Source organism: Theobroma cacao, unplaced genomic scaffold (genome assembly GCF_000208745.1).
Source record: "Theobroma cacao cultivar B97-61/B2 unplaced genomic scaffold, Criollo_cocoa_genome_V2, whole genome shotgun sequence".
NCBI classification, from domain to species: Eukaryota; Viridiplantae; Streptophyta; class Magnoliopsida; order Malvales; family Malvaceae; genus Theobroma; species Theobroma cacao.
Window position 1 is genome coordinate 56,808 of NW_017234728.1, and position 9,956 is coordinate 66,763.

Genomic DNA, 9,956 nt, shown 5'->3' on the forward strand with positions numbered 1-9,956 from the left:
AAAATGAAAAAGAAAGCATGGGTAGTGTAAATCACAAGTCAAAATCAAGAAATTTTACCTTTATTAGCTTAATCCCTTGAAATCTCACACTTTTTCTTCAATTTTCCCACCTAGGTTTTGTTCTTCCTTTGTTCTTCTTCACTTCATGCTTTGGCCGGCCATAATGAAGAAAATAGGCTGATTTTTGCTGATTTTAAAGCTAAAAAAAATAAATGGATATAAATATGCCATGTGTCACCATTTCATTGGTCCATTTTTTATTTCTTAACTATTAAGCTTTCTCTCTCCACCATATAAATTCTTTCAGTTATCCATGATAAAATTAGGTAAAATCCATGTGTTGGACAAGTGTCGGGTGTGTAAAATTACAATTTTACCCATGGGATGGTAAAATTACCATTTTACCTTATGCTCCGAAAAATATCGGGATTACAATTTTTTTCACTTCTCAACCTCAAATCATACTCCAATACTCAAATCATACTCCAATAAGTCAAATGGGGTAAAAAAATCTTTTCTAAAAATTCTCATTTTGTTCCCAAGTGACAAATGATCATTTTACCCCTAAATAGTGAAAATTCCGGTTTGACTCCAAATTGATCCTCAAACTCCGAATTACAGTTTTGAGTCATCCCTGAACTATGAAGCTCTTTATTTCACCTTAAAATTCCTATTTGATCTAGTTCGAGGCTTAAATCAACTTTGTTGTACCTCTTGGTATAATACCTACTTTTGTAAATTTTTTGGGACTCTCCTAGCATGCAATCATGCTATCATCACATGTATGTCATGAAAAGCATTTTATAAGGTCAAGCTTTACATCTAACTTACGTAATATAATTTGGTTTTGTTCTTTTTAACAGCACAAATTGGGCTATGGGCATCAGGACAAAGTCCATCAATTTGTGACAATAACTAGAGCTAGGAAACATGATATTTATTGGTCGTTTCATTGTTAAAATTTGGGTACTTCTGGGGTTTACTTTCAAAATTATTATGAATGTACAAATGGTTTGAAAATGGGCTAGAAGAAAGGTTTATGAGCAATGTTTAAAACAAATGTATTATAGATATTTAAAGAATAAAGAGGATAGTGGAAGGATTGCCTACAACAATGACAATTATGACTAGAAAGCTTAAAAATAGGACGTTAACTATTAATGACTGTATAATTTCCAAGTGAGCCCACAAATAGTTTGAAAATGGGCTAGAAGAAAGGTTTATGAGCAATGTTTAAAATAAATGTATTGTAGATATTTAAAGAATAAAGAGGATAGTGGAAGGATTGATTAATTGCCTACAATAATGACAATTATGATTAGAAAGCTTAAAAATTGGACGTTAACTATTAATGACTGTATAATTTCCAAGTGAGCCCTCATAATCAGTTTTAGCATGCCTTTTAATGGATGTATAGGCAACTATCAGTGATGAATTCTGGCTTTTATTTTTTTCCAAAATCAAATTGATAACAACTTGGCTTGAGCCCATTTGCTTGTCTCTCAGAAACCTATTGTGACTTGTGTCACATTGTCAATTCCTTTATCTTATAGAATTATGAGTTGACTAATAAAAAGTTGGAGTTTCCTTAAAATGTTGAAAATACATTTTCTTAATTGAAATATATATTTTAGTTGCCACAAATAGTATCAATTGGAAAACGTGACAAACACTATTGAGGTCATCATTAGAACAAACTTAAATTAAAGGATAAAATACCCTTACCTCTCTAAGTTTTGATTGAAATTACATTAAAATCTATTAGTTTTAAAAATGGACACTTTGCCTCAAAAAATATTTTTCGCTAGACACGTAGGTCAAGTCGTTAGTCAACCGTTAGTGTTTCTGTCAACTTAATGATGTGACAAGCTGAAAAAGATAATTTTACCCTTGATTAATTTTTAAAATTACTATTATATATTTTATTTATTTTTTATTAATTAAAAAAAATTCTCATTTAGGGAGCGCCGATTGGTGCTCCCTTTTCTTGGGGAGCTAGGGAGCATGGATCAAGGCTCTTTATTTTTTTTGTTCTTTTAAAAAATATAATAATAATTTTTTAAATTAATAAAGAAAGAAAAAGCATTTTAGTGTTTTCATAATCTCTATTAATGGTGTTTGCACTCTTGGGGAGAAGTGTCTATTTCAAAAACTAATAGATCAGTTTCGAATTTCGATTAAAACTTTGGAGAGTGGGAGTATTTTACCCTAAATTAAAAGAATGTTGTTATGACTATATTCTTTCATAAAGTGTTGTTAGGATTTGTTATTGATAAAATAATGATGTTTTTTGTTTTCATATTGAGTTTGTTCAACAATTATGTTGAATGTATATTTATTATTGGTTGAAAAACAATTAGCTTCAAGCCAATAAAGTCTAAATCGATTATACTATTTGATAGAGTATTGTGATGATTTGTTATTGATAAAAAGCGTGATGTTTCCTGATTTTGGAATAGTGGTTAGTTTTATATTTGAATTTTTTTAATCATCAGAAAGATCATTACTTTTGTTTACATATTTGATGTTTTTAAATTTGTTCCATTGGTTTGTCCTTCATTGAACATTATTTTTCCTAACAAATTTCTTCATTTATCCTCTTCTTTTCCAAAGGTTATGTTTTACTTGTTGTTTCAGTAATCATAAACATTGTAAGTAATTAAGTTGTTATATGTTAAAAAAACTTGATTTGATGTTCTTTTTTTGGTGTTATATATTATTTACATTCCTTTAGTTAAGCTATTTGCTACTAGATTCATGTACATGTTATTTGGTATTTGTTTATTGTCTTAGTTTATGCATGAATTTTTTGGTTATTTTTTATGCTATTTAACATTAAGAGTAGTAATGGTATGAGTTATCTTGCCTGAACGAACATAAACAACTCCATCTTTTATTACCCCTTCAATGTCCTGGGAACAACTTTAAAAGGTTTCTATAATTTTCCCTTCCTCTACAACTTTTGAGCAAAGTCACATCTGGAAAACTTTGTTAACGATCATTGGATCGATGGAGTAATCCAAAACCATGCTTTCCTTTTTGTCCATAAGTACACTAACATATTTAAGAAATACAAATTACAAAGGCATTTTTTCAAAAAAAAAAAAGTGAAGTGCTATATCGATGCCAAAATAAAACCTAGGTTAAGGAACATTTGATGAGATCTTGATCACTAAATATATCATCATGATCACCCATTTTGATGACAAGTTGGATTGGTGGCTAGAATTATTTTGTTTAGAGAAAACTATGAATACAAGAGATAAGCGAAGACAGTCCAATATTTGATCATGTTAGTCTATAAATAAATAACTACTTATTCTCCATTTGTTACTTGCAAAACATTGTCCAAAGCTCAATTTAAAACAAATCTGTCATAAAGCCTAGCATCTGTATATCTCTTAAGATCTTCACCATTTAAGTCCAAGTGAAAAATGATAGACAGCTTAGAGTATAGTTCTATTTGCTTGCTTGGATAATTAGTAACCTAATGGTTGTTGTGAAAAAAAAAAGTGCTTATCCTTCTAAAATTTTGGTAAGCAAGAACTTAGAAAACAAATGCCAATTGAATATTGATATGGTATTTTATCCACAATTACATGGGGCATGTATCGATAGATAAGAGATGCAAAAAAAAAAAAAGCTTTATGATAGAACATTTTAGATTTTTCTTTTTTACAATGATGCTCATAACGCGTCCTAGATATGCACCCACTAAGGTCTCTCCCAAACCTTTCATAATCTGGTTTTAACCTAAGAACATAGATGAATAATGCTATTAAGATCATTAACTACATATAGAACCAAAAGGGTAGGCTTAACTCTGCATATATATAGTTGGTTGAAAATAAAGTATGTACATGTTGAAAACATTTAGCTTCAAGCCGATAAGGTCTAAATTGATTATTTCATTTGATAGACTAATGTCATGATTTCTTATTAATAAAAGCGTGATGTTTCTTGATTTTGGAATAATGGTTCATTTTATATTTGATTTCTTTTTATTATAAGAAAGATCATTACTTTGGTTTACATATTTGATTTTTCATATTTGTACCATTAATTTGTCTTCATTTAACACTATTTGTCCTTATTGATTTCTTCATTTATCCTCTTCTTTTCCAAAGGTTGTGTTTGACTTGCTGTTTTAGTAGTCATAAACATTATAAGTAATTAAGTTGTTGTATGTTCAAAAAGCTTGATTTGCTATTTTTTTTGTTATATATTATTTATCTTCCTTTTGTTAAGTTATTTACTATTATGTTCATGTACTTGTTTTTTGCTATTCGTTTATTACCTTGGTTTATGCATGAAGTTTTGGGTTATTGTTTTATACTGTTTAACGTTATAAGTAGCAATAATGTGAGTTGTAATCGATGGTCCAATTTCTTTGAGAAATGAATCTTTCTTGCTGTTAAGTGAACAATTGGTCCTCAACAAGATCAACATGTTGCATATGTCACGCCCCTTTTGTGGAGGAAGACGGGACAGCCCGATGGCAAAGGCTTGAGGCTAGGGAGTGGGCAAGCCAGCTTGAAGATGGGCGAGCCACGAGGGCTAGAACCCTTACTTGGCGTCGAGAGGCTCGGAGGCATCGGCACCCATGGGCAGACTGGGCACGCGAGCTAGCGGACAGGCAGTATGCGAGGGCCAGCATGCAAGCGGGGCTCGCAGGTGCGTAGGAAATTGGCGCACAGTAGAGCTGGCAGACTAGGGCGCAATAGGAGCGCTTGAACTGCCCAGGCGAACTGCCAGAAGCGCGGGAAGCATTGGCCAGCCCGAGGCCTGCGTGGCAGCCGTTGCCTACCGTTGGCAATAGTGCCAGGGGTGCGTCAGAGGGGCCCAGCAAAGGCCAAAATAGCCCCTAACCGTTGGGGACTGCCTTGTAACGGCTCCAAGGGGTCCTAAGCTATATAAACCCCTTGAGCCCCCTCATTTAGGACTAATGACTCTTGTATTAGAAATTCTATCAATAAAAGCTCTCTCTTTGTTCTCTCAAACTCTCTTGTGTTTGCCATAATTGATCCTAACTAGCTAACTTGAAAAGGCTGCTAGCCTTTCTAACCCCTTTTAGGGAGACAAAGGTTAGGTCGCACGGGTCAAGAGAAAACCCCCGTGACACATACACGTATGACCTTTCTTTTCTTTAGTAATGAGAAAGATTTTTTCCCTTTTAGGAATTGAACCCATCCCATGATAGAACGAACATTGTTGACTTAACCAGAACAAATAATATAATAGAATTTTAAAAAAATTGGCTACACTATCTTATTTTAATTGTAAGAAAGACATTTTGATTTTTATATTAAATTCATGGTCCTATTTATGTAAGAAAACAATCACTCTCTCCATTGGGATTATTTTTCTCTCTTCAAAATTCGGCATATCTCATGATGACACAACTATTGTTAATATAACCAGGACAAATGAGGTTATAGAATTAAAATTTTTTTTATTGGACTTTAGGGTTATTGATTGTATCTTATATCCATGTAATTGTTCCTATAGGGATTATGTTTATGACTCTTTTGCATGTTATCAGTTCTACTTAAATTGTAATGGTAACTGAAATTTAATATTATTATTTTTTTCTCGATTTTGCAGTGTTTTTGTGAATATAAAACTCTCTATTGCCACAAGGCACTGATAGAAACTGTAACGTATTTTAATTTAATTCACTTTTTGGCTATAGCATTTTATTTTTCGACTTGTTGTGTTTATTTGTTCATTTGTTTTTTTAAAACTAAGTGTTTACAGACATTGCTTGGGCAAGTTATTATAAGTTTCGTGCAATATTTTCCTATTATAAAATATATGTTTGTTGTGTGCGTTATCTATATTTTTTTCTTCCATGCTTAAGCATGGATAAACTATCTATAAATAGAATACACATATAGAATAGACATAAAAAGGTTAAAAATATTAAGGCCTAAAAAATTAGCTAGACTTAAAAAAAAATTAATGGCCATTTGTCTATTTCTAACAATAACACTCAACGCAATCAACTAAAAATTAGTTACTAAGCAAGATGAGAAAGTTGCGAATGACTTTCCTTCTTTCAGTGATGAAACGATGACTAATTTTTACTTTCATGCTATTTTATTTTAATTTTGGGACATATATGTTGAACTTAATTTTTTATTAAAACCTAACCAGCTACAGAATAAGCTAGAGTTTGTAACCCAAGCGTGAACTGAATATCATAGATTTTGTGATGATTTGTTATTGATTAAAGGATCATATTTATTGATTTGTGATGATTAGAAAGTTTTGTTAACCTTCTACTTGCCAATTATTTTGCAAGTATTTCTGCTGTTGTTATTGTATCTTCACATGTTCAATGATTTTTTTAAATTGTGGTCTTTTTTTTCTCATGAGTAAGCAATAGCAATGTTTTGGGCTGTCATTAATCACTTAATTTCTGAGAGAAATGAGTCCTTCTATCTGTTAAAAGCAAAATACGCCATTAAAGAAGGTTAGAGAGCTGTGTATGAGTTTTCCTTCCTTTACCAATGAGGAAGATTTTTCCTCTTTTCGAAATTTGGCCTATCTCGTGATAACACAACCATTGTTAACATAACCAGAAAAAATGAGATTATAGAATTATAATTTTTTTATTAGACTTTAGGGTCATTCATTGCATTTTATATGTATGTAATCATGACTATACGATTACAGATATTGTTTAGGCAAGTTATTATAAGTAAAAGTTGCTATTTTTATACTATAAAAATATATGCTTGCTGTGTGCCTTATCTATAGCTTTTGTTTGAATGCTTAGTCATGGATAAACTAATTATCCATAAACAGAATAGACATAAAAGGTTAAAAATATTAAGGGCTAAAAAATTCTCTAGGCTTAAAAAAAAATTAATGGCTAACTGTCTATCTCTAACAATTAACACTCAATATCACAATCAATTGAATATTCTATTAGATCAAAACTTTCAATTACCTACCCATGTCCAACAATAGGATCATGCATTCAATGTTTTTCATGTGCTTGTTGGGGGGCATGTCACAGTTTATTCGACTGTGAATGTTGATGGTGAACTAGAAATGGCTTTAGTTGAACCTATTACTGGTCTCTCTTCTTGTGGTTTCCCTAATATTGTTTCTCATACAACAAGCACTAATATTCCAAGTTTCCCTATGGTCAATTAGCCTAATTATCTTGTAGGAAATGTTAGGTTGTTGGTTGACAATTTCTTTTCAAATCATCAATTTCTTTACTACTCACAGCTGAAAACAAACCAAAATTTGCTTAACTTTCCATTTATGATACCCAGAATTAAATCTCAAATAGATTAGGAATTTACTACAATGATCCAAACACCGATTATGTTGATAGATCGATTGTTGAAGGTTTGATGAAAATGCCAGATAATAATAATCAAATTGTTAAAGTATTTAAAGTGGTAAGGGATAGATTAACACTACGAATTTTGTTCCCTTTTGACTAAGACTTATAGGGTCTTGAGATCATTCACAACTGAATTATAGACTACTTACCGCATCTGAAACAGTTACTCTAATAGTAGGTGATTTAGGAGAGTATGATGGCCATAGAGTTATTATAGTTGAACATGTTACTGAAGGTTTAAAATGAATTAGTGAATTACATCATTTATATTCATGCAATATCCTCTTCTTTTCACATGGAGAAGATGGCTATACACTTAATATAAGTTAGGTTCATTCACTAGTGAAAAGAAAACCAAAACGAAGAAATGTAACAATTTAAGAATATTATCTATACATAATTCAATAATGATCAATTTTTAAAAATACATTGTTAAGAGGTGGTAGGCTACTCTAGCAATTCATAGTTGATGCATATGTAATTATTGAAGAAGAGAGATTATTGTTTATAAGAAACAATAAAAAAAATTAAGAGTTGAATTATATACAGGTTTAAAAGATGTTTTTGTAAAAAGGGACAATAATGCTAGCTCTATAGGAAAACATATAGTACTACTGCCTTCAAGTTTTACTAGTAACCCTAGATATTTATTGCAAAACTATCATGATTCCATGGCAATTGATAAGTGTTGCCGTTGTCCTGAACTTTTTATCACATTCACATATAATTATAAATGGCAAGAAATTCAAGCTGTGTTGAGCTTAATACCAAACCAAAAACCAGAAGATAGGCCTGATATAACATCTAGAGTTTTCAATATTAAACTTCATTATCGAATGGATGATTTAATGAAGAACAAACACTTTGGTGTTGCCATGGCTGATAAACAATTGTTAATCACCTTTAGTCGTTTATTTTATATTAAGTGATACATTTCCCATCGTTTAAAGAACTTAGAAACTTCTCAAAGCTAATGAATTATTATAAACTCTCATCCTCCATAGACTTATACCATCGAATTCCAAAAACGAAGGTTGCCGCATGTACATCCTCTTTTGGCTCCACCATGACAATAAGTATTCATCACCTGAAGACAGAGACAAAATCATTTCAGCGAAATTGCTAGACAAAGATGTTATCCTATTGTTTATCAAGTTGTGACGAAATTCATGGTTCATGGACCATATGGCCCAACACAACCAAATTCCCTTTGCATGGTAAAAAGATATTGTTCAAAATACTATCCAAAAGACTTTCAAACAAGAACTATAGTTAATGAAGATGGATTCACAATATATCGAAGGAGGAATATTCCTAATTGTATAACAACCAAAAACAATATTGAGTTAGATATTAAATATGTGGTACCTCATAATATTGATTTGGTTGTCAAATATCAGGCACACATCAATGTAAAGATTTGTAGTCAATCTAGAGCTATAAAATACCTATTCAAGTATTTAAATAAAGAACCAGATAAAGCTTGAGTCATCCTCGAAAATAGTCACTTAAATGGTCAACTAAACCTGAGTAATTCATCAACTACTTCTCAAAATAGACAACAAACACTTGTTGAAATAGATGAAATCAAAACTTACTTGGATTGTAGATATTTGTCAACATATGAAGCATGTTGGAGGCTTTTTGCTTTTTTAATACACCATAAAGAACCAGCTGTTCAAAGGTTAATGATCCATTTACTTGAACAATAAAACATTTATTTTAATGATAATGAAAGCATATCAAGAGTTATACATAAACCATATATTAATAAAACAACTTTCACTAAATGGATGGTTTGCAACCAAATTGACAAAAATAGTAAACACCTCGTATATGCTGATTCTCCTATTGAATATGGTTGTCACCAACAAAAATTTAAATGGAAAAGGAGAAAACAAGGTAAATGTATAGTTATAATCAATTATGTGAACCCAACAGCAGAAGAATTATATTACTTGCGTATAATATTAAATGTTATTAGAGAAGACACTAGCTTTGCATGTCACGACCCGGAACTCCCCATCGGGCCCGTGACAACCGCCGCGAGGCCTCGACAAACATTCTTCACCTCAAATGTCGATCGAAACCTTGCAAGGCTCTTGTATCAACTTTCGCACTTTTCCAGTGAGCAATAATTATCAAATATCAAAATTCAAGAGATTACAAATTATTTCCAAATCATAACATAACATATATTTTTGTTTTTTTTTGCTCACAGGGGCATTTTCGTCATTTTTGTCAAAAATCTCGAAACTTGCTAAAAATGTAGTAGGTAAGCCGAAAATATATATTTAATGATTTTAGAAAAAAATTTAAGTATCTAAAACGTTTATTTGAAGTGAAAATTTGATCATTTGAATATAATAAAAATATTCAATAAAATAAACTATTTTCTTGTAAAATAATTTTCATAAAACTATCGGTACATAATTCTTATAGCGTAAAAGATAATTATATTCATATATACTATAAAGCAAATAACCAAAGCATAAAATTTCTTTTACAGTGACACGTGGGCCCATATCTATCCAAAATGCATCGGAAGCTGGAAACCTACAGCTTTTACCGATTCGAGTCCAAATGAAGGTCC

General features: G+C 31.3%; 1 protein-coding gene and 1 long non-coding RNA gene across 6 annotated transcripts in view; both read right to left on the reverse strand.

Annotated features, from left to right (window-relative positions):
* Positions 1-99, reverse strand: part of LOC108663867 (caskin-1-like) — a 12,196-nt gene extending 12,097 nt beyond the window's left edge. For 3 of the 5 annotated variants that reach the window (XR_001929974.1, XR_001929972.1, XR_001929973.1), the window contains exon 1: positions 59-99. The gene's annotated coding sequence lies outside the window, so the exon portion shown is untranslated. The remainder of the gene's footprint in view (positions 1-58) is intronic. The other 2 variants (XR_001929971.1, XM_018129756.1) reach the window with 2 other exon arrangements.
* Positions 100-8,073: 7,974 nt separating this feature from the next.
* LOC108663870 lies at positions 8,074-9,956 on the reverse strand. The gene is made up of 3 exons (XR_001929978.1): positions 9,924-9,956; positions 8,962-9,037; positions 8,074-8,450 (listed from the first exon to the last, which is right to left on the reverse strand). It is a non-coding gene; the product is annotated as an uncharacterized LOC108663870 (long non-coding RNA).